This window comes from Corapipo altera, unplaced genomic scaffold (assembly GCF_003945725.1).
Source record: "Corapipo altera isolate COAL_440 unplaced genomic scaffold, ASM394572v1 58, whole genome shotgun sequence".
NCBI lineage: Eukaryota > Metazoa > Chordata > Aves > Passeriformes > Pipridae > Corapipo > Corapipo altera.
The window spans coordinates 8,972,806-8,997,347 of NW_020884898.1; the positions used below are offsets into that span (position 1 = coordinate 8,972,806).

General features: G+C 39.0%; 1 protein-coding gene across 1 annotated transcript in view; it reads right to left on the minus strand.

Moving 5' to 3' along the window:
* Positions 1-23,408, minus strand: part of LOC113949763 — a 178,292-nt gene extending 154,884 nt beyond the window's left edge. Inside the window, exon 1 of the mRNA XM_027648752.1 lies at positions 23,322-23,408. The gene's annotated coding sequence lies outside the window, so the exon portion shown is untranslated. The remainder of the gene's footprint in view (positions 1-23,321) is intronic.
* Positions 23,409-24,542: the final 1,134 nt, after the last annotated feature.

The following is a 24,542-nucleotide window of genomic DNA, read 5'->3' on the forward strand; positions in this document are numbered from 1 at the left end:
TGCTCGCAAGGATCCTGTGCTAACACTGTTCAACAGTGAAGGTACTAAAAATCATAAATATTCTACCTAGGTAAAGGAAAATGCTATGTAGTCAAGGCAAAAGGAATAATAAGAAAGAAAATAGTTAAATACATCTTCCCAAGAGATGTAAACAGCAAAAAGTACAAGTTTCACAAAGAGAAAATGCATTATATTTATCAGAATTCCTAAACAAAATCAATTAAAATCCAAGGAAGCACACCCACAAAACCCAATAAACAGTAGATTTTCTAAGAATTAAAGAAACCTTCTTATGTCCTATATTACATTTACATGTTTTATTAAGGATTAGGTCAAAAGCCACCGATTTTTAGTTTACGAATGCAGGTCAAGACAAGAACATTTTTCTATTTACTCTGTGTAACTCTGTATAGAAATCAATCTGTTACTTTCATTACAACCACACAATCAATTCCATTTAAAGTACAACGCAACAGCCAAGTCCAAGGACAATATGGATCGCTGAAAATCCTTCATACTCTCTACAGAATTTATTCAGTTTGACTGGGATGATTTTTCTTCTCATTAGTATTCACCAAGCTTTCACAAACAAACTTATCCTGGCTTCACCTGTTTTTAGTTCAAAGCATAAAGCAAAACAAAGCAAACACTAATTTACCGATCCCGGCACTGCTGTGTAAGTATTGCTCTTCAGTAAATAACACGAATCATCTATTAAAGAACAATTTTATGGAGGAGAATGCCTAAGTCACACTGAGTCACGAATATTTCTGCAAACTGCAGTAAGACAGGACTACCTGCCAGATAAACCGCATGACATACACACATGCAGACACGTATGATGAATGTAGATGATGTATTTAAGCAGTCTGTCTTAAATGACTGTATTTTATCACCTTACAAATACTTGTAAATATGCCCCTCTCATTTTTCTCTCCCTCATAATGTTATTCTGAGGCTCCTAAGGGACACAGAACTGAGGTATTTAAAAACTGTAAAATATTATAAATGTCTTTCCCTACATACCCAAAGAATTTGTTATGATCATTTGAAAAGATGCAATTTAGACATTGTTATAAAACTTTTAAATGTTTGTAATTACTTTAACATTCCTAGTTCAACATATTAAAATCTAGGCATAATATCAGATTTTAAAACTGTAAAACTCCAAACAGTACTTTTATTTATGGTATGTTTATTCAGGTTTATTTGCTGATTTGCTTTTATTCCCGGTCTATTTTCTCAGCTCATTTTCTGCTGCATCTTAGTATTTGGAGGGGCTTGTTAAATATTATTTTTTCCTTCTGCCTGTCTGAAACATAAGCCTGTCAAACGAATATTACTGTAAAAATAACATATTAGATTTAAAAATGTTCTGTTCAGAGATTTTTGCATAATAAAGCTGCCTGTGATTTTCAAGTAAAAACCTTATCTTGAATATTCCTAGCATTTGTTCCTTATTTGTTCTTTTATTGATCAGTTTGTTCAACTACACGTCTCCCTTCCCAACAAGACATCAGAGAAAATGAAAAATGAATCTTGGAATATTGCTCCAGAACGCACTGTCAGGTGTTTGGTGGCAACACAGAGGCTGTATTTCCACGTCCATGGTTTCCCCAGCTTTGATAATTTGAGATGGCACTGATATGTAATCTCTGGGTGTTTCTTAGGGTGCCATCTCCTTCTTTAATCCAATGTATGTTTTTAAGTCGCTATTAAATTGTTGTTCCTGCCAAGTGGTCATCCAACTAGCAGCATGCTCTCTTGGGTAACAAGACAGCATGCACACATGTACATACATAGATGTACATGTACTGATGGGAATGTGTGTATTTTGGCTTCTTATTCCAGCTGAGCCTCAAACTCGGGCTCTCATCAGCCAGTTAAATTTCTCTCTGCCGAACCTCACTGAATCTATTTCAGTCAAAAAGAAAATTGCATAATGCCAAATTTCTTGCTCACATATAACAGCATGTAAATAGACAAAGGGTTCACAGCACTGCGAGAAAAGAAACTGCCCTGACAGACTTGCATTTATCCCCACTGCAAACCTTAAATAAGCACACATAAACATCGTTTTCCTCTTGTTCAGCTGCGTTTACTTGCCACTGCTTCTCTCCCCTGGCTCCCACCAGTTCATTTTCCCCCACCTCCTGAACCTGTCTTCTCTCTCCTGCCTGTCTGCCAGCAGCGGCGCTGAAGAATCCCCCAAAAGCAGCCCCACGCATCCCCATCCCAGGGGTACCCTGAGCTTGTGAATGGGGCACAGGAACGAACAGGTTAATTCCATACGGGCAGGAACAGGCATGACTCAGGCTTTGACAACACGAAGCTGGACCGTCTGGAAAGACTGCATTAAATGTAAGACGTAATATCTGCAAGTGAGATAGCAGGGATACCGTCGAGAGAGAAAAATCCACTTTCCCAGAATACTCTCCGTCTATTCAGACATTAAACAGCTGAAACGTGGGCGCCGCAGAGGTTAAGCTTGGCAGCCGAGAGCAGGACACTGAGCTGCTCAGCAGCCCTCGCCTCTCCCTCTGACTGCTTCACCAGCCCGGGGAGGCGCGACACCAATTTCACCAGCAATCTGCCCCCAGGGGCTATTTTAAGACTGTACCAGACCCATCTGCAAAGCTGGCCCCAGAGAGCCAGCTCAGATCTGTTTGAAATGCTACAGATTGGCTACGTAATCCAGTTCAGAGCCCGCAAATAAGCGATATAAGGGATCCAGGCTGGCTCCTCACTGCTGCATGAATTTTGGTGATAGCAAAAGAGCCAAAATTGTGCGATATTAGCACAATTAAAGAATTTATTGGGAAAGAGTAAAGTCCACTTTATAGAGAATAGATACCTTTCCTTGCAGCAGGAAAACATACCTTTATTTATTATTAGAAGAAAAAAATTCCAAACTTTTCTGACTCAACTGTGTAAAATTAACGAGCAAGATTTTCCCCTGGCTAAAATGCACACTGGACAAGGGCAGTAATCACCTCCAAAATTAGCTCCTCCCTCTCACCAAAGGACATTTGTTATGGCAGCCCCTCCTGCCACCTCCAAAAGCCTGCTGAATCTGCATGAGCCTCGCAGGCCAGTCAAGGTGAAAAGAACCAAACAGACAACAGGCAGAGTAACACGAGGGGAAAACACAGTCTGACAGACCACCTCCAGGATAGAAACCTAGCCCCAAACAGCAGCTTTAGAGCAGTTGCCATGGTTGAAGCTGTCATTGTGATATCAACAAACATCAGGGCCCCTCTCACCCTCAAGAGTTTGGGGGCTCTGCAGTTCCCCTTTGCCCGTCCCTGAAGAAGATGCCTGGAAAAAGCAGTCAGGAAAAGTACTGGAACAGGAAAACACCGTCACCCTCTTCTTCTACAGCCCTTGCTGAGCATTTACTACCACGTGGAGTAGTAAAGGCAATTCAGTTTTCCCTATGTGCAAGTGCTGGAGGTTATCACTGGCACGAGGACCAACATTATTCTGATTTCATGACACAATATGTTAAATTCACAATTCTCAACAGTTCAAAGGGAACAGCACTGGTGCAAGCACACGCTCCACCCATTAACCATCCTGTGGTGCTCAAAAATGAGAGGCCAAGCGTAATATGAGAGTATTCTTTGCTTCGAAAGAACTTTTCACTGCCTTCCTTAATTTGTAAATCTCCTTCTGTGGGTTTATTTTAGTACCTTGATTCTATTTGAACATAGCTTATTATGATTTAATTTCCTCTTTTCTTTTTTTTTTTTAAACAGAGGATGGAAAAGAAAAATAAATCTCTCATGCTCTCAGCATATAACAGTTGATATAATAGACTGAAATGGCTCCTTCTAATCACTTGGGGATTTTTAAGTGCATTTTATTGACAAGATAAGCCATTATGAGTCCTTCAGACTTGTTATGGTTTATCATAGCAAGGCTTACGATTTTAAGTAATATTCCTAATATGCATTCACAGCATCCACTCCAACAGCTTCTTTAATCTCAATTAAATACCATTAAAGATATGTATGGTACCTATGTAGAAGTGGCACTAGAACAGTACTTATATACACTAGTGACCAAATAATGTCAGACTGGCTCAATTGCCTTCCACCTCACCCCATATCCAGAAGTCTTATTGCTCGGTACAAGTTACATGCAAAGGTAACATAATTCAGTGGAATTATGGCAGACAAAATTTTCTGGTGGTTGTTTTGTTTTTTTTCTAAGAACTTGAAGAAAAGAAAGAAAGAAAGATAGTCAATGAGATCCCTTCTGCCAATCTCCAGTAGCTGCCTGAACAGAACTTGAGACTTCTTGATACATTCCAGCAAAATGGACATTATCCCTAGTGTCTAGGACAACATTTGTTCTCAGAAAGAAGTAAAAATGAATGATAAAGGTCACTTGAGAGAGCAAAACTCTGACTGCTCAGAGCACAACCATGCAGCTCTCCTGAATGGTCACGTAATTCAACTATGTCTTCCCCAACCTGTGCTGCAGATTTATTGTCTGCCCCTTTATGCTTTTTGCACTTCAGACTACTTTGTTTCCCCATTTCATCTTCCTTTTATCTTTACATTCTGACTTCTCCACAGACCTAGGGCTGCTGCCCTTAGGAGAAGAAGGTGAAAAGCATCAAAAAGAGAAGTGTGCAAGGCAGAAGAGAGGCAGTCAAAATGGGTATGGCTGCCAAACTGCCCAGACCTTCCGTGAGCAAAAGGCAGTCTCCTGCACTAAGAGCAGCAAGAGAGAAAGCTGTTAGGTTACAAACCACTTAGAACTTAAGTGTTATGAATTTATGGCAATCGTCCTACCTTTGATATGAAAAGGTGCAGCTACTTTAGGAGGCTGAACTGGAGCCGAGGACAAAGCAAGACCCACCAAAACACAGTACAAAAAAAGGAGTGGGCAGCCTGGGAAAGCAGGCACCAAATTTGGCCTTGGAACAGATATTGAAACATTCAAAGCTACATTAGGTTGCCAGTGGCATGTCTTGCCATCTGGTGCTCTGCCACAGAGACCAAGGGCAAAAACCTTGGGAGGGGGTATAAAAACAGACCAAAAAGTGCAGGGTTCTCCAAATTCAAAAGAAACTGGGAGCTGTCACCTTGCACAGAGGCTAGACAGTATTAATCAGCTAATGCTGTATCATCTTGCCTCTACAAGTAGAAGCACTTGGCACACTTACCTCTAATTTAAGGAAGCAAATTATATATAAATAAAAGATTAAGAGCACATGTATCATTTAACTAGTTATACCAACAGCTGAAACAAAGATATTCATGTTGTAAAACTAAAGGACGTAGATCCAAACTGTACTCGTAGTTATGGTCAGAAAAATGCACGACCCCCTAATCACTTTATGCAAAACAGCTGCAAAAATGGAAGTAAGTCTTTCACTGTTGTCAGAAGTTGGCCCACTACTGATATTCCTCTCAGTACAGAAAGCAGTGGTTCTCCTATAATGGATTTTAAGTTTATGATGCACTCTCAGAATCACTTCAATAAAACAAAAGGCTATCCAATGATTTCATAATCAATTAACACTACAGCTTAGTTCCCAGTCTGCTTCATCCTTCAGTGTTGCTTTGCCACATAATTGACATCTAATTTGCCATACCATAAAAACAGCCTTGTTTATTCTCATTCCATTACCAGTAACTAGCTCATTATTCTAATGCACTTCGAAGCATTTTAAAAATAAATGTGAAAGAAAATTCCACTCCATTCTACGTCCATTAGTTATCTTCCAGGTTAAAGACCATGTTGTAATCATTATAGCCCTTTCTTTTTATTCATACCAAGTAACTTTGTAGCAGAATACAGACCATATCTTAGGAAAGCTGGCTGTGGTAAGACAACGAAGCACATATCAACAGGCAGCAAGACTGATACATACCAATCCCCAAACAAGTAAATATTTTTCATTTTATAACTTTCTGCTTTATTTTCATATCCCAAAATGATAGAAACGGTCCAAAAGTCTCTTCTAAGAAATAATTTTATGGCATCATAACCTTAACATCAATAACTTTATTAAAATACTCCAGAACAAAACTAGTAGCATAAGCACACATGTGCAACTGGAACCTCACCAAAAAAAGAGTTTATAGCAGCCATAAAACTACCCTTCTCTGTCCTCTACCATATTCAACAATTAAAAAGTGTGCCTCTGTGGTAAAGAGACATTTCTGTTTAGCTGTAAATTCTTGGATGTCTAAACACTACCACTACAAAGATGTTCAAGTCCATTTTACTTTTGTATTTGACAAAAAAAGCCATGTAGCACAGGTCAGGGATCAATGACTTACCTAAGCAGGTAAAAATTGATCAAACAACTACAAATTTCTCCTCTACTACTTATGGAAGCAATGGGAGATGGAATTATTGAAAATAATTTACTGCCCACTTAAAGTCAGAAAAGATATGCTCTTGAGTCCCCTAAACAGAGCAGCTGCAGTGCGGTTTCTGACTGCATATTTCTACATTCATTCAGCCAACTCTGAATTCAGACAAAAATCCACAAAGATAAAGTCACTTCCTAGAACCTTGGGCCTTTTAACTACTGTCCTGATCTCATCTAGTCACATGCTATTTCCTTAGATTGTTAAAGACAGAATTATACAGTTACTATTCATGTAATACTCTGTCATTTAGTATGTACTTTCCAGGATGATTTGGTTTCCTAAAGATACATTACTGCTCTTTGATTATATACATCCACTTCAAAACTCCATGCAAATGGGGAATTTTATTTTTTTAGGAAATAAATTACTAATACTCATGTGATTAAAGTCAGTAATAAGGTATTACATTCCCGGACCACAAATATTAAATTATATTATAGTTTGATAATCTAGGAAACTCCTATCCTCACCTTTTTTTCATTCATGATTTTTGGACTTTTACTGTAAGTCAAGATCCATTTCATCATAAAATTAATCAAGAAAAGAGAAATAGTCAACAAAAGAAGTAACATGTATCAACACCTATGAAACTCAGATTTAAATTTGCCTTCACTGGAGCAGCGGTCCAGAGCTCTGATATCCATGTCATTTGGAGCACCTGGTGACAGCATCTGTATTCTCATGCCACTATTGACCTTCTGGGAACATCCATGAATTTTATTTTGTTGTTATATAGAACTCAAAACTTCCCTTTTCTAGAGAAGTCTTTCAGTTTTTGAGTCAAACAGCTTTTGAGTCTGACTGCTACAGATCAACCATTCTGAAAGAGATTATTCATCCCCTCATTTCACATTTAAATATAACTTCAGGATTTTCTGGTTTGTGAAGAAAGAAGGACAGTCATCAATTAGGTATGACCATTTAAAGTATATAAAGAAGATAAAGAGGAGGGCAGGCCTAATGAGACAGAATCTTAGTACCTGTAATGATGGAAATTAATTGACCCAAGTTCTCCTTTATGCTCAACAGAACCTCTGTCACCCCTGTAGCTTTACCAGGGTAAATTTTATTGTTAAACAGACTTCAAGTATTTCTTTAATTTGAGGAAATATTCTCAATATTAATATGTATATGAGAATAACATATTCTCATATATCTAAAGAAACAAACTGAGGACTACTTTTCTGAGTTTTGCTTATTAATTTTTGCCTCTGTGTAAAATAGAATCAGGTATAGATAACATACAAATGTGAAACAGTATTATGATCATGACCACAAATATTGACTATGATCCTATAAACACAAATTTGTATCCACAACCATCTATCCATCCATCCATCTGTCCACCAATCCAGGATATTTGAAAGAAACCTAATGTACATAGTCTGAACAACATGTAAGTTAAGGGAGCGCAAAGAACTAGTAGTTCAACTTCATGCTTTCCTTTCTTTGAAAAGGCACAGTCCCTAGAACTATGGTACACTTTCCAGGTTTCCTTAGAAGTATTTAGAATATACTTAGAGATAGAAAAAATTCATCCAGTACAGGACTAAAATGGGAGGTTTCCAGTAGTGAGTGCCTTCATGTGGCATAGGCAGGAAAAGCAGGGGAACAGACCCAGCTAACGTGTTCACAAAAGGCAGGTCCTGCTTGAAGGAAAGGCTGTTGATATTGTCTGCCTGGACTTTAGGAAGTCCTCTGACACCATTTGCCAAAGGGTTTTCATGGAGAAACTGGCTGCTCATGGCTTGGACAGGTGGACTGTTCACTGACTGGAGAGAGTGGTGGTGAGTGGACTTAAATCCAGCTGACAGCCCTTCATAAGTGGCTCAGCATTGGGGTCAGTCATGCTCAATGTCTTTATCAATGATACAGATGAGGGGATGCACCCTCAGTGCACCCTCAGTCAGTTTGCAGAGAACACCAAGTTGGGTGGGAGTGTTGATCTGCTGGAGGGCAGGAAGGCTCTTCAGAGGGATCTGGACAGTGGCTGAGAACAATGGTATGAGGTTCAACAAGACCAAGTGCCAGGTCCTGCTCTTGAATCACAACAACCCCAGGCAATGCTACAGGCTGGGGTGGAAAGACACTTGATAGAAATGGACCTGGGGGTGCTGGTCAACAGCAGCTAAACATGATCCAGTGTGTGTACCCAGGTGGGCAAAAATGCCAATGGCATCCTGGCCTGTATCAGAAATAGTGTGGCCAGCAGGACCAGGGCAGCGATTATGCCCCTGAACTTCTTCCAGGTAACAAACAAGAAGATACAAGGAAATGGTCTCTAATTGCAGCAGCAAAAGTTTAGATCAGATATTAGGGAAAATTTCTTCATAGAAAGGGTTGTCAAGCATTGGAACAGGCTGCCCAGGAAAGTGGTGGAGCCACCATCCCTGGATGTATTTAAAAAACATGGCACTGAGGAACATAGTTTAGTGTTGGACTTGGCAGTGCTGGCTTAATGCTTGATCTTGATGATATTAAAGGTCTTTCCCAACCTAAAGGCGTCTATGAGTTCATGATAATATATTTGGCTAACTAGCTTAGCAGTTTGACATCATCTTAGTCTTAAAAACAACTTAAATCTCTACTCTCAGCAATTTCAAGAAAAGTATTCCAATTACGAGATGAATATTAAAAACAGAATCTCTTTTTCTTTTTAATTCTCGGAAGATGATCTTAGATTCTTCGGATTTTGCTTGTAGTTTAGCCAAACAGAAAAGTAGGAAAAGTAAAAGATCATTCATTATGTTTTTCCTCTACAACTATGAAACTAGCAAGAATAATTTATTTCATTGTAGGAAGATGACACCATCCTTGAAACAAACTCTTCAAAACATAGTCTGAATTTCAGGTAAGCAAACCAGTGAAGTAGAGCATGCCCTTACACCTTATAAATGCAGAAGCTTCACACCAGTTTACAAACAGACTACGTAGCACAGTGACAAAACCCAGGCCAGAGTAGCAGAAAATTAAATTAAACAGGAAAAAAAATCATCCCTCTCTCATCTCCTCCTCAGAGAAGCCTCTGACTAAACATCTTGTTCTTGACAACAACTAGGAAACAGCTGTATTTTCCTTCCAGCACTTATCTTCAAATTCCTGCCCATAGACAATACTCTTTCCTTTGAGCAGGACTTGGTGAGGTTCCAGTTGCCCTTCTGTTGGCTGTACATTGTCTATACTCTGCTATAACAGATATAGAAGAGACTGCAGTCTGGCTGCACCATTGCAACTCTTGTGTGCCTTATGGTGGGGAAGTCATGAAATTATTTAGGAGACAGCAGTGCTGTTGGGAAAATGAAATGCAATCCTCTTGAACAAAAGCCACTAAGGTTACCCACACTTTTATTCTAAAGTATCTGCTTTTCTGTGAGTTGGGCAGTCATAAAAGGCATGCAAAAAACATCCTGATAATTTTGGACACCTCTTGAGAACTAAGTAATATTATTCTTCAACCCACAAAGTTATCCGATGCTCCTAAGGGACTGATGTTACACATTGTAAGAGAATGTAGCACCACAAGAAAGATAAAGTACCAAGAACCAAGCAAGGTTCATGCAAGAACATCATGTAATGTTCTGTAAAGACTGCTATGAATTCAGAAGTCATCAATTACAAGTTCCCTTGTCTGGAAAAAAATTAAAGGAATTGGTTGGTCTTTCTCCAACAGCACAAATAAGCCTTCATCTCCTTGCCTCCTTCAAGAACAAATAAGATGCTTGTTGGTCAGCAAAAGGTTTAAATGTTTACTGTGCTTTTTAAAATTTATTATTATTATTATTTGTGGTCCCTCTACAACTGATTTCAATATATACAATCACTAGTCAGCTGACCACTGACTCCTCTTAGAAACAATGCTGAAAGGACTGCCTTACAAAACTGAAATCCAGAAATTCTTTCTTTCTGGGAAGCATAGAGGATACTGATGACTAGAAACCTTTCTGAACTGCACAGAATCACAGAATCATTTAGGCTGGATAAGACCTCTGAGACTGAGTCCAACCTTTGATCACCACCAGGTCAACTAGACCATGGCACTAAGTGCTATGTCCAGTCATTTATTGAACACCTTCAGGGATGGTGACTCCACCACCTCCCTGGGCAGCCCATTCCAATGTTTACAACACTTTCCATGAAGTCATTCTTCCTGAAGTCCAACCTGAACCTCCCCTGACACAGCTTGAGGCTGTCCTCTTGTCCTGTCACTACTCGCTGCAAACTGAAAAGAGCCTCAAGTGCTTCCATATTACATAAGAAATATAGGTAGTGATGCATATTCTGGGCAAGTAGTCTTCATATTTTTTCCTTTCAATCGAGAAAATGAACCCTCACAAGGAAATTCTCACTCATTTTAGTAGAAACTAGACTTTATTTATCTCTAAAGATAAATACCTTTATCTCATTTTCAGATTCACTGTAAGCATCTGACATTTCCTGGGAAGATATGAATCAGATTTTGGAATCCCTAGTGGTAGAAGAGGGCTGCCATCAAAAGGGAGAACCTAAGGAAGTCTATCCTGCCTATTAAAAGGGAGATCTTTACTGTAGCATGAGGCACTGGCACAGGTTTCCCAGAGAAGTTGTGGACGCCCCATCCCTGGAAGTGTTCAAGGCCAGGCTGGACAGCATTTTGACCGACCTGCTCTAGTGGAAGGTGTCACTGCCCACTGCTGGGGGATTGGAATGAGATGATCTTTAAGGTCCCAACACAAACCATTCTGACTCTATGATGATTTTATGATTACTAACATGACTTACCCCACTACTTCCTTCTATTTCAAATTACCTAGAAGTATGAGAATTTGCTTTTCAAATAGCACATACAAAATCAGTAGGAAGAGTTTTTTTAATTGATCCAACCCAAAAACTGATGAAGAGGAGATATTTGTTTGTATTACAGCAGTTAACGTGACTGTACTTATGATTGTACTTCCAAAATCTTGGCAATCATTACTACCACATCTAATCATTGTTAGGACTAAATTGATAATTCACTCCACTGGTATTTATTGATGATTTTCTAGATGAAACTCAGTTTACTCTTCTTTTGCATATGGTTCTTTTTATATCTACTGTCTGACATTTCACAACCAGAATTAGTACATGTGTTAAATACTGAACTTCAAGGGGAATAGTAGTATAAACACCATTGATTCCTCCTCAGTTGGAACACTGTCTACAAATGACTGTCCAGTTTCTGATTAATGGACAAAACTACTTAATACTGAAAAATCAAAAGACAAAACAATGCTATGTTACCAGCTTTAGTTTATTGGATAAAGTGCAATAAAGAAAAACGGTATTTATTTATCCAACCTTCACACAGAGATTGAAAGAATGTTTGCTCCACTCTGGAACCACATGTCTCTAAAATTCAAGCACACTATAACAACTTCTCTCTTTTTCTCACTAAAAGGTTTCTAAGTGCCAAATAATGTGAAAATACTTTAGACATCCTTTGCACATTGAAGTGATAAAGGTGAATTGCATATGGGAAAAATGTGATTGTCTACAAATCCACCAACAGTTAAATATCAAAAAGAAGTAAAATCCAGGAATTTGACAAGCCCAAAAATAATTCCAAAAAGAAAAAGAAATTTTTCTTAAACAACTGTATTATTTTCTACCCTAATTTTGCTGACAATTACTGGTAAATTATTGCTACGGATGATAACAGTCAAAAACATAACTGACTCAGATATTGAGTTAATTACTTTTTTCTCTTTTCAGGCAAACTGTTTAAAGCTCTGCCTTGTGTCATATATTTAATCCTAATTCTCTACAAGCACTTGAAAGACAAAAAGAATTATTGCTCATAAGTAAAACACTGAATCCTAAGTCTTCAGAACAGAACAGAATATTACAAGATTTGATATACTTTAGGGATCTTTTCTTCTAGATTTGTATACATAATGTCGGCAATAATTTTTCAGGTCCCTTTTAACTCTGTTCCACTGCTAACAGAACTGCAGCTGCTCTTTATTTATTTTGATCCTTTTTTTCTCTCCCTGTTCATAATACACAGGCTGTCTGGCTCATTTTCAAGCTATTGAAATATTTCAATTCTAAAAAGAAGTACAATAGGCCATAACCACTTGCGTGCTTATGCTGAGGAAACCCTCCCTCCCTCCCTCCTCTCCCCAGTCTTCTGTGAATGTCTGAAGTCTAGAAATAAAACTGGAAATTCAAGTGAATACCTTAAAGCAGCAAGTCTGTATTGTGCTGTTATAGCTATTCCCTTCTGAGATTAAAATACCATACAAAACAAGTAGTTCTTGTGGTACTAATTCTGGAACTGTGAAATGCAGATGTCTACAAAAAGTGTGACACTGACACAAAATCATCTAACTCAACTTTTACAAACTTAATGTCTCTTCAGTTTCAGTTCAAGGGTTAGCTGTCGGTAAACTGAATTTATCCAAAAGTACACCTCAATGAACTTTCATCAGGTCAGGGAAAACAACAGTTTGTGGTGGAGAAAATATAATAAAAGTTGCCTGGTAGAGCTTATTAAGTAGTGCTGAATTTGGACACTGATTGGCTTTCTTTTTTCTAACATTATTTTATATGAGCCTATTGGAACCTGATATAATTAAACATACCACTGAAAAAAATCCAGAATAAATTATGGACAAATTTTACATTGGTTATAAATTATTCACATTGCCACAACAAGACCCCTTTGTCTCCTCCCCCAAATTCACATTATTTAAAAAAAAAAATTCTTCTTTTTTATACCACAAACATTTTCCTTCCTGCAGTGAAATGAACACTATATAAAAATGCAAAATTATTTTATAAGTTACATTACGTGAGCTCGCAAAGCCAGGAAGGAGCAACACACCCCTTCTGTTTGGAGTGCAGAAAGAAACAGAAACCTATGCCTATTCAGGATGTTAAATGAGGAAATCACTTTAACTGCTTTATGTTAAGAAGCTACACCAACAGCACTGGCACCCAAACCAGTTGTTCTGAGACTACCCATAAAATCTGAGCAACGCTATTTGCCTCATGTGCATACTGATATTTTTGATTTCATACCTGAGTGGCAAATGCAAAAGGGATGATTTATTAAATGGTCCAGCACTGAAAGTCTCCTCATCAAAGAGAGGAAGTTGCACAAACAGTGCTGTCTTTGCTACAACATGTTATACCGTGATTTAACTTTAATAGTAAAAACACCACTTTGGGGGGATAAAAGCATAAGATGAGTTCACCCCACTGTCTTTTAATAAAAGTAATCCGCAAAGATACTGGCAATGAAGCAAGTATTTAAGCTGTGTATACTCTACCTCTGAGAATTCAAGAACAGCAGTGGGAATTAAACAGCCATTATTCACCTAAGCAGCATCCCCATTCTAGATCAGCCCACAAAGAGCAGGTCCAACAATAATTCAGAGTTTGAAGGTACCTATCTGTGCTTCTAGGTAAAAAACTAGAAATGACTGGAAGAACCTGAGGCCCTTCTTGCATCCTCATGTCTGGGAGGTTGTACCTTGCTCACATGATTCCTTTCCTAGAGTCCTCAGAAGACAAGTTATAGATCTCCTCTAGAACTGCTGCACAAAGGGAAGACACTTTATACTCACAGTAGTCTAATTGCTGCTGATTGATTTAGCAGAAACACCTAATTAATAGCACAGGATCAAACTATCCTGAGAAACTTCACTTCATCTCAGTCCCAACCTCTCATCTGAAATCCTGTAATTCTGAAAACCCCAGTTTGATCTTCAGGCCCATGCCTCCCACACTGGTAACTGTGCATTTAATAATGGCAGCTCCAAGGAAGATATAGTCCTGAACATCAAAGCCTCAAGGCTCTTAGTTAAAATATGGCTCCTAGGGCTCCTGTGCTCCCCAGTGCAGGAAAAAGGATTTTGGGAGCCACAGCCAAGCCGTCAAAGGTAGAACATCAGCAGCAGCCACAAAGGCTGGAAAGCCAGGAATACCAGCCCTACATACTGCATGTGGCACAGCTGCAGACCTTGGAAATCCAGGTTTCCTAGCAGCTCAACAAGCCAGCTGATGAGAATCTGTTTAGTTTGGGTTTTTGTTTGATCGGTTGGTCTTTTTTGTTCATGATAGTTGGAATGGTCAATATACATCTGTGAAGTACTTTGGTTCTGGTGAATTGGCTTTTCCCCAGGTAACCTCATTTCAGCAGAGAATCCCAAACCTGCCCTGGACACAGGTTTTTGAGTTGCAAACCCTCCCCTGTGAGTTCTCTGGGAACAGAGGAGATCTGGACACACAGCCCTGCTACCTCTAAACACAGAAGATGGGAAGGAACACCAGGAGGAGAGAATTATCAAGGCTTTCCTCACAGGAAACTTTTAAGGAACCTGAACATTTTCAGGAATGTCTAAGCTTTCTGCCCCAAGTCTGATGAAAAAGAGCACTTCTGTAAATCACCTCTGCATTCTAGGATTGTCTCATTCACATTTTAGGTAGAAAACTGTGAGTTAGATCGAAAGTAATTTACTAGTTCTGAAGTTACCACAGTGTGAAGACTGGTGAGAACATCAGTTGTGAATTGATGTAGGTCTACTTAAGCCTGTGGAGCTAATCTCTGTGTTTTTGTATTACATTGACAGAGCTTCTCAATGGGGTTTTTTTGGCCATATTTAAAGTAAACAATAGACAAAAATGAGCAACCCTTATCTTCAGATGTTTATCTGGAATTACTGCCCTACTGCACGCAGGCGAGTCTCTTAGGCAAGCAAGTCCTTTCATTTCTTAAGCCCTTTCTCTCTGTGTACTAAATTCAGAAGAATCAAGTGTTTATTCATAAATCACAGACAAGATCTGGACAAAAAAATCCCAGTGTTACTGAAATTAATGTGCTGGACATCTACAGATACTTATTAGAAAGACAACATAGAATGCTAGCTCTGCTGATATTGCTTTTCAGCATAGCTTTAGAATAACGATTTTTTTAGAAGATAAGTTTGATCTGTAATTCAAATCACACTGTATCTTTGATTTGCTACCCCCTCCTCCCCTCACACTCCTTTCCCTCCCCCCTCCCCTCAAAAAGCTTTATATAGAGTGGCTGGAAAGCAAAGTAAGAATCTATGCAGACACTATCCATCACATTTCTGTCTTAATTGAATGACACCAGAATGAGATCGATAAAATGTAACAAGAGACAGCTTTGCATTTCCACACTCACTTATTCTCCTTCTCTATTACTGCCAGCCATCACCGTGACCAGAAAGCCTAAGTATTGAGCCTGAACATTGCTGCCAAGCAAGCTGTTAGTATATGAATAAACTTGTCAGGAAAACAATAAAACTTACAATACTGGGAAAGGCCAAAATGTCAAAAGGCCGCTGCGAGTAGCATTAAATATGCTGCTTTTAAAGTTGAACTATAGAAACATATGAAGAGTTTCTAAATAACATGGGCACTGGCAATTCTTCAATATTATTCCCCCCATTCCCCCAAGACATGTCTGTGTGCGTGTGTGTGTGACCGTCTGACATGGAGTTGTCGTGACCTCTTGGCGCAAATCTGCAATTTCGACAATAAACCCAGACCAGCTGTGATTTCCCTATGTTCAACGATTCTGAGATCTCCAATGCATTATTGATAACCTCGTTGTTGTGCTAGAAGCAGGGGCTGACGCACTCATAATCCCAGACTTTTCCTGAAAAGCTCCAGCTTCACATACCAATCAATCATGAGAAATAAAATGAAAAAGTCCATTTCAAACCAGACTGCATTTTGAGTATTGCATCAATTTCAGTGTGCATGCTAAGTAAAAATCTAAGCTTTTTTCAAACTCCTCTCTTTTTTCTAACCTTCGGTTATGATGATCTTCTACTCCTGACCTTGTAAGGGTAATGTTAGATTATCAGGAGCATAATTCGTATGTCAGCTTTGGAGTCACATTTATTTTTAAATTCTATACTGCTTTTGTAGCTACACTCCCAAAGCAGAACTAGGGCACTAGGTATTCTGCTAACTGCAAAGCAAGTGAAACAGATAACAGCATTAAAAACCCCACAGCAACAAAAAAGGAATAAGCTGCATCAAGTGAATGTGATAAACAAGGTGAATTATAAAGACAGGAAGAGGAAAGAGTTAAAAATAGTAAAACTGCACAGGATACAGCTTTAGTTATGCATAATTAGAAAGCTCCTGGAATCTGAAAACACAAGTATTACAATTTTCTAATGTCAGTTTAGTACGTAAAGAAATGCTTAGGCATTGCATCACAGGAAATGTTCTCTTCATGTTTCAAGACAGACTGTCATATTTCAGCTTGAAACTCAATTAGATATTAAACAATTGCTGTACAAGTACAAGCACTTCTGCCAGGCATTATTAAAATCCAACTGATGAGATACTTGGCCTCTTAGCTTCAATACATAATTCTTCATGCCTGGTTGACTATGTTGCATTGTTTCCTCATTATTATGTTCATTCTTAGTCTTAGAGCAGCATTTCTTTTTCCTTATCTTTTCTTCCTGTAGAAACAATCAAATATGACTTGGCTGGAGGTAGGAGGCTGAGACTGACTTCTCAAACTAGAAAGATTCCTCAGTTCATCCCTGTTTAATGAATTTAAGCACATGACAAATTTCAATTCATATTGCTTTTTTTTTTTAGAAAGCATATTTACACAGCAGACCCAAAGGGAACTATTTTTCAATATTATACACAATTTACAGTAAGGACATAAAATTACATTAATGATCATGAAAAAAGGTGGTATTATTGAAAGTATACTGAAAAAAAAAGTGTATATTCTCGTCTTTCAAATCAGTATCTAAACTTGAATTATCAATAGAAAAATTAAAATAAATGGGATCTTTTTAGTTTAATGACTGTTTCCTCAGGTTAGACTCACCCAGATCAACAAGGACTTGCTAAGACTAATACATGTTCTTTAAAAATCACTGTTGAAAAGCTGAAAATAACTAGGGTATCATTGAAAACTTCCACTCAGAAATCAGAAATGAAATATTTTGCACCTAGAGCAGTTGATGCCTTATTAGAATATGGTCAATATTAAACATCAGCATCATATAATTTGATAGAAAAGATGGCAACTGAAGCAACTGAAGGGAGGTAAACTGGGAAAGTCTTAATGCCACAGCTTCAGAGAAGTCATAACACCACAACTTCAGGGTATCTACACAGTCAGTGAAAAAAAAAAAGACTACTCTGAAAGGGAAAATTGAAAGAAGGATGCCCAGACTGCCTTTGGAAAAGCCCAGCTTCGGTACTCAGTTTGGGTAAATGAAGTGTGTTGTGTGATTGCCCCTCTGGAGCACTTGCATTGCTGTGGAGGGCAAGCGGATCTAACAGCATGTATTTTATTCTGGTGCCCACTCTAGAACAGGGAAAACATAAAATCTTCCATGTACAAAAGGGGCAGCGCAAACTGGGAGCTGAGGGCAATAGGTTTCTTTCCCTTCTCTTCCCTTGCTCACACCAGTGGATAAAAACCACAGACAAAAGCTGAAGAAACACACCAAGTATACACTAGATGCCATTTATCACAAATGCAATTTGTATCACTCGGAGATAGCTCCTGAGGAGGCTAAAAGAAATGGAAGGCAATTTTAAGCACAAGTATTTACTTCACTTTTAAGTGACTATCAGAAGATTTGGGATTTCCAAGAACATCTGCAAATTTCACCGGGTTTCCATATGAAGACAGAGCCTTCTCCTCAATCAGTTCCATCCATATGGTAAATTTCTCAGGGGTTTACAACAAAATTTTTTATCGACTGAGTCTATATTTCACCATAAAACGTTAAAAAAAAAATACATCTTTTAATTTAATCCATCGTCAACATCAATTTACAGAGGTCTCGTTTTTGCTTCCTAATAACCTACACCAGTGAGTTCCCAACTGTCATTCCAAGGTCATCTTTGTCAGGGAAAGCTGATCTCACAGACCATGCCCATGATCAAAGAACTATCCCTTCCCCTTCACTGGTTTTCACTGTGGTTTCAGTGAAAATTGCAGTGAATTTCAGAAAAGCATCATAAATGGCTGATCTAAAGGCAGCCTGAGAAAGACCACATTACTTCAGGCACTGAGAAGTGAATGCTGTGGACAGATTCTCTGGTAAGATTAAATTCACATTTTTACAACACAGACTGCCAAGTTTTTGCCTAATTCTAGTTATTCTCTTCTTCCATTACTTGTGAGGGGAGTTCATACCATTTACCAGAGGGTTAACTTATGTACCCTATGATGAAACCCAAAATAACTAAGTTTAGGACCTTAATTCTCTGTGTAGGCACTGCAAAGAAGTATCTACTTCCCTCCAGCAGTCAAAATCAAAGTAAATAAACTTACATAAAGGTCTGAAGTCCAGCAGCACCATCTCCTTCACATTCAAACAAATCTAAACCATAGACACAGACATGCAGATGAGAAAACCCGCCAGAATTAGGTATCAAGTTCTTCCTCAGACATATTTAAACACCAAAGGATATTATAAGCAGCAAAAGCAGAGTTGCCTGGACAGCTGGTGTCCCCTGATGTCCAGGTGAGAGGAATCTCCTCAGGTCCACAAAATCCCTCACAGTGGAAACCTCCCACATTTCAAATGTCAACAAACTGTCAGCCCTACTGGGAAATTATTAATCTCCAGCCTCTTTTCAAATGCAGAAATCAAGTTTAAGTGACCTGTGTTACTGTACGAAAAAGACTTAAGACTCTTCACACACACACATTCACTGGTGAGGCGCGTTTCAAGTGAACGTGGCGTGAAGCTGTGGGTTACCCTCTTCCAGTTACACCCCTGTTAGGTGAGAGCCACAAAGTTCACTTCAACAGGCATCCAGGAGACAACAATCTGTCAGAAGGCCACTGCTCCAACCCCTTCCCCTGCGAGGCACTAAGGGATTGGGGCAGGGAGGCTGCGCTGCAAGAAGCAGCCGGCACAGCTGATGAGGCGCGGAGCAGCTCCCACCGATCCCACATGGAGCTGTGTGAACTCAAGTCATGGCAGTGGTTTAACGCTCCCCTGCCATATCTCCCTCCACATCTGTGATGGTCCAGAGTTTCATCGTGCCTGAAACCAGGCCAGCCTCAAGCTGAGAGCATATGCACTGTGCAGCTGCACCTCTGCAGATCAGGAGGAGCGTGCAGCACAGCCTACAGGGATATCTGAGCAAGTACAGGTGTCTTACTGCAGTCTGGACACCTCTCCTCATGTGCACTCACACATAGCTGAAGTCAGAGCAAAGATCTTAAAGTACACAGAGGTGCAAGAAGGGCAAAGAAATAAGACAAGCACAACTAGAGCAGCTAAGGGTGGCAGGTGGGGACACAGGGAAGCACTAACGTGTATTTTTCTGGGGCAGTTTTCACCTACAAATACTTCACTAAAAGCAGCTCAAGATGTTTTGCAAAATGCCGTTCTTTTCTAGTACACTTAAAGAGCTACAGATTCTCTTAGCTGCCTTCAGAATACAGATATTTACCCATATTTCATTCCAAACACATGGAGGTAACAAGGCCTCAGTGGAAATCAGGGATAGGACAGAGTTCAGAATTACTGCTGCATTGGGACTCTGCTACAAAGGCAAAGTTTTCATAACTGAAGCATGCTTTAAAAAATAAAATAAAGTTCCTTCAACAAATTTAAAATAATTCGACTTGCCAAGAATCTTACTTCACTATCTTGCTTTAATCCAAGAAACAGCACTTACATAACAGTAAAAATTTCTAGTACCATATGTAAATTTTCACTCTCCTTTTTCCAAAATCTACTGTTAGTGGGGAACAAGTCTAAAAAATTACATCAAAACAGGTATGAATTTGTTTATAAAAAAAGTAATTCAAAAGATTGATCTAAATCATATGCAACCATGATTGAAATGTTAATACATTTATATATCTTATTTTAAAATTAATTTTTAAGCTTAACTCATGACAAAAGATGACAACAACCACTGCAAGGAATAATAAATCCTAATTTTTAAAACTGAGTATACCTAAAATTAAAGATAAATAGAACTCGGCCAACAATCACAGAGATAACATTTCTTCATTGGTACAATCCTCTACCAGTGGAAGAAACTGTTCTGTCAGTTTAGTACTACAGCATTAGACACCAGAGAAAATAAGTATAATTTGTGAAGCTATAAAAGCTTAGAAAATATTTCCTCCTACATTTTGAAGTCTTTTTGGCTTTCAATATTTTTTTTTTACTAATTAATTCTTACAAGGTCATCAGTACTCCCTTTTAATAGTCATTTGATATGTATCTCCTTTCCTACTTTGGTATATACTTTGGCCTGTGATGTTCAAAATATCAAATTTTGTGACATATATTCATTACTCTTTTTTTGTTTTGTTTTGTTTTTTTTTAATTCTTAGGAAACAGACAAATACACATACAAGCTGGTTTTTGACTAGTGCTTGTAAAAATTAGAACTGGCTTTTACTTACTGCACCTATTCTAGACTTTAAAATATTTACATAGCATTAAAATAGTTTAATCTGGAAAACATGGATAAACACTGTTCTGTACCAAATACCAGTGCCATTAACAGGTGGAAAATATGATGACAAATTCTGTGGTGTTATTCTAGTCCACTGAAATAGAACAGTTTTGTCAAACACACTGTAAAATAGAAGGAGAGAAGATAAGGGGGCTTTAATTGGTAAAACACAACAAAGTCTAGATTTTGTAAAGTAACTGCTGGGTAAGTTACTAAGGAGTACTTTGATATGAAAAACTAATGTTTTACCACATGAATCAAATAACACATTATGTTACTAATGTATTCCTTCTTATCAAAATGACTTCAAGCTCTTGAACAAATAACATTTATATTATTTCAGGAAAAATTATGCCAGAAATCTGTTTGTTATCACACTTCTATAAAGCAATTATTGCATACACTGAAGAAAAAAGTTTACTCCAACACATTACCACTAAGAATATTTATGGAGAAGGAGAAATACAGAAGAGGCTTGAAGTTAATAATGTAGGGCCATTAATTAGCATCAAATGAAAGAAAAGCAATAAAGCAATTTTGTCACCAATTACTGACAATTTGCCTAAGTACAACCATTAATTTTGGATAATATAAACCCATAAAATTAAGGGAAGAAAACTATTTGAATCAATATCCTTTGCTAGCCTCTTTCCACTAATTTAACTACTTTCAGGAGTATCTAAAGGTTTGAAACCTTTAAACGCCATAAGAAAAATGGAAAAACATATGGTTATGATTTCCTACCTAAAAGTTGCTGGCTTTTGCTTTGGGGTTTTTTGTCTTTTTTTTTTTTTTTTCTTTTTTGGCTGAAAACAAGGAAACCGAAGGCGATTAAAATTGTAACTCTTGGGAATTACCACAGTCAAAACATTTTTTCACTTACGGCTTCCCTACTGTTTCAGGGAGCTTTCATAAAAGAAAGCCTGATTAGGGCAGACAGGAATACCAATGTTTAATAGTTTGATTAAGGAATCTCCAGAATTTACCGACACTATTAACAATTTCCTGACGTGACATTAACATCAGGTGGTGACAGGGGGGCGTGAATTCTGTTTTTGCGCTGGGATATGTTGCGAGCCTTTCCCACTTCCAGTCTCAAAAAAAAAAACCAAACCAAAACAACCAAAAAAACCCAAACCACCAGCAAACCCCCCAGCAGAATTCCCCTGACAGGCAGCATCACCCACTGCCTGCCATTGGTGGAGGGCGATGGCCCTGCAGATGTGGCCACAGCAGCCTCGCCTCACGCATCCTCCCTGTGCCCCAGTGCTTCGCACCGCTGCCTCCGCAGCACAAGGTCAACCCACTATACACAACATTTAATCGGTACAGCTACTCAGGAGCAACCTATCCCCCTTCCCCAGCCCTGCCAGGCACAAGCACCGGGCGCCGGGGACGGGCTGCGCTGATGTTTTTCCACGTCAAAAAAGCAGGTGACGTGTCCGAAAGCCAAAGGTTTGCAAAACTCTCCTAAGCCTGGGGATGACTTTTATTAAAGAACGTACTTTCTAGGCTGCCTTGACCCTCAGCACTGCTTTTGCTCCTCAGGAAACCGAAGCAACCCTTTTGGTAGATATCGATACGTATTTGGGAAAGAAAATATAAGCAGCAAACACCTCAGTGCCTCCCAAAAAGACTCACTGAGGAAACTTACAGCGTTTAATCAGCATCCATATCAATTCATAAACCTCGGGTGCTAGAGTACAAATAAACACTCTAAAGGGTTTTAGCTGCAAGGAGATAAGATCTCTCCCTGGGGAGACGGCTAGAAACTGCTCCATTGCCTTTGTGCAGACTACTGGAATGTGCTTGCTTTTCATTTCGGTCTTTGTGTCTGGCACTCAGGCCTCACAGGCAGTGTCTTAAGCCATGCAGGGTCAGGGCAAACAGAGAACTGCATTCATGGACAGATCAAGTTTATGTGAGAATCTGCTCCTCCTGTGCCCTCAATTTCCATTTGAATTGTTAATAAAATCTCAGCCTGAAAGCACATGATCCCATCAGTGGGGAAGTCATGCAGAGAATCCTCTAGCTCAGAAAAACAAAATTTCTTTATCTTTTTCATCCTCCTCCCACATTCGTGGGAATTATGCCATGTAACCCCCCTCCTAAAGTAGCCCCCCCTTCCCCAGCACAACACCTGATTGCCAACCCACAGCTTGCACCAAAAAGCATGGGGGGGGGGGGAAAGATGGGAAGAGAAAGCAGGGAAAAAGATGCACAAGCAATGCTCAGCAAAATCACAACCACAATAACTGCACCTTCATAGGAGTTTACAGACGCCCAGACACCTTCAGACAAAAGGAAACACAAATATTTCAATTTTAAGTTAATTTCCAACAGCTGATAACACTGTCTGCAAGACTTTCCCACAGCTTTATGACACTGCATGAACTGCAGGGCCACAGAGATAATAAAAGGTCACACATAAAGGAAAGAACAGAGCCATACCCCAATTAACTTGGTCTCCCCATGCAAAAATTGTACTGGAACAAGAGCCGATACTTGCTGCAGGCACCAGACATGCATCTCCTAACCTTGCCACGGTCTAACTGGGCCTCTTGTTTCTTCTGCCTTTGCTTCTTGCAAACTGTTTTAATATTGAACGCTTTTCAGAGGGATGGGCTGATGAACGAAAACATGAATTTCCTGCTTGCCCTTTAAGGTGGGTTAAAGGGGGTGCTAGTAATCAATTACAGAACAAAAAGCAAAAGAGACACTAAAGATTTTACAAACTAGATGTCTTAAAGTTCACATGCTGTTTTCCAATCAAAGCGTCCCTTTACTCCTTCCTCAAAACTGTGTTGTTGAGGTTTTTTTGAAGGTACAAAGCAATAATAATACAATATTGAAGTAAAATCGGTGTAAAATACGACAGAGATATATGCAGTTTTCACTTGTTCTTTAGAGCAACACATCAACCCCAGACAAACAATAACTGCACTAAGTACACAATGGAATTTAAAATCTTGTGGTTCTGAGTTTTGCATGCTCCCAGTCCTGGCCTCCTCTCCCTCCTCCTCCTACTCAATGGGGAAGATGTTTCTGTTTGCAATAATCACTGGAATGAGAAAAGTTTTAAGGCTGAAGCTGTGTCTCTGGGACCAACCCTGCTCATCACTTCACTCACCAAGGTTCCTCTTCTGCCCAGTGACCTCAAAGGACTTGCTCCTTGCAGTAAATACAAACTCCCAGAAAAGCACATAAGACCTTTGCCTGCCTTTGAACAGCACTTGGCTGAATCATTACTGAATAACACTAATCAAAGAAAATAATTATTGTAACAGTATCTCATACACAAAAGCTGATTTAAAAATAATACAGGAATTTGAAGGTTCTGGAGGCCTACGGATCTGCTGGTTTGGACTGAGTGGGATCAAAAAACCAGGTACAGAATCCATCATATGTAATAATCATATCAACAAAGGATATTTCACAGCAGGTGTTGAGGAGGAACATTGCTGTTACATTATGAAACTGTTTGTGTTCTAGTCTTGATTTTACACATTTTTAGCTAGGGCTGGTGGAATTTCTTCTTGGGAAACACAGTCAATGGATGGAGCCCTTAAATCTGTTCACCAGGTGTCTGCAAATAGGTCACGGGTGTTATTAATTACTTTGTTAGTCACAAGTCCTTGAGCAGTGTATGCAAACATATTTGACCCTATGACA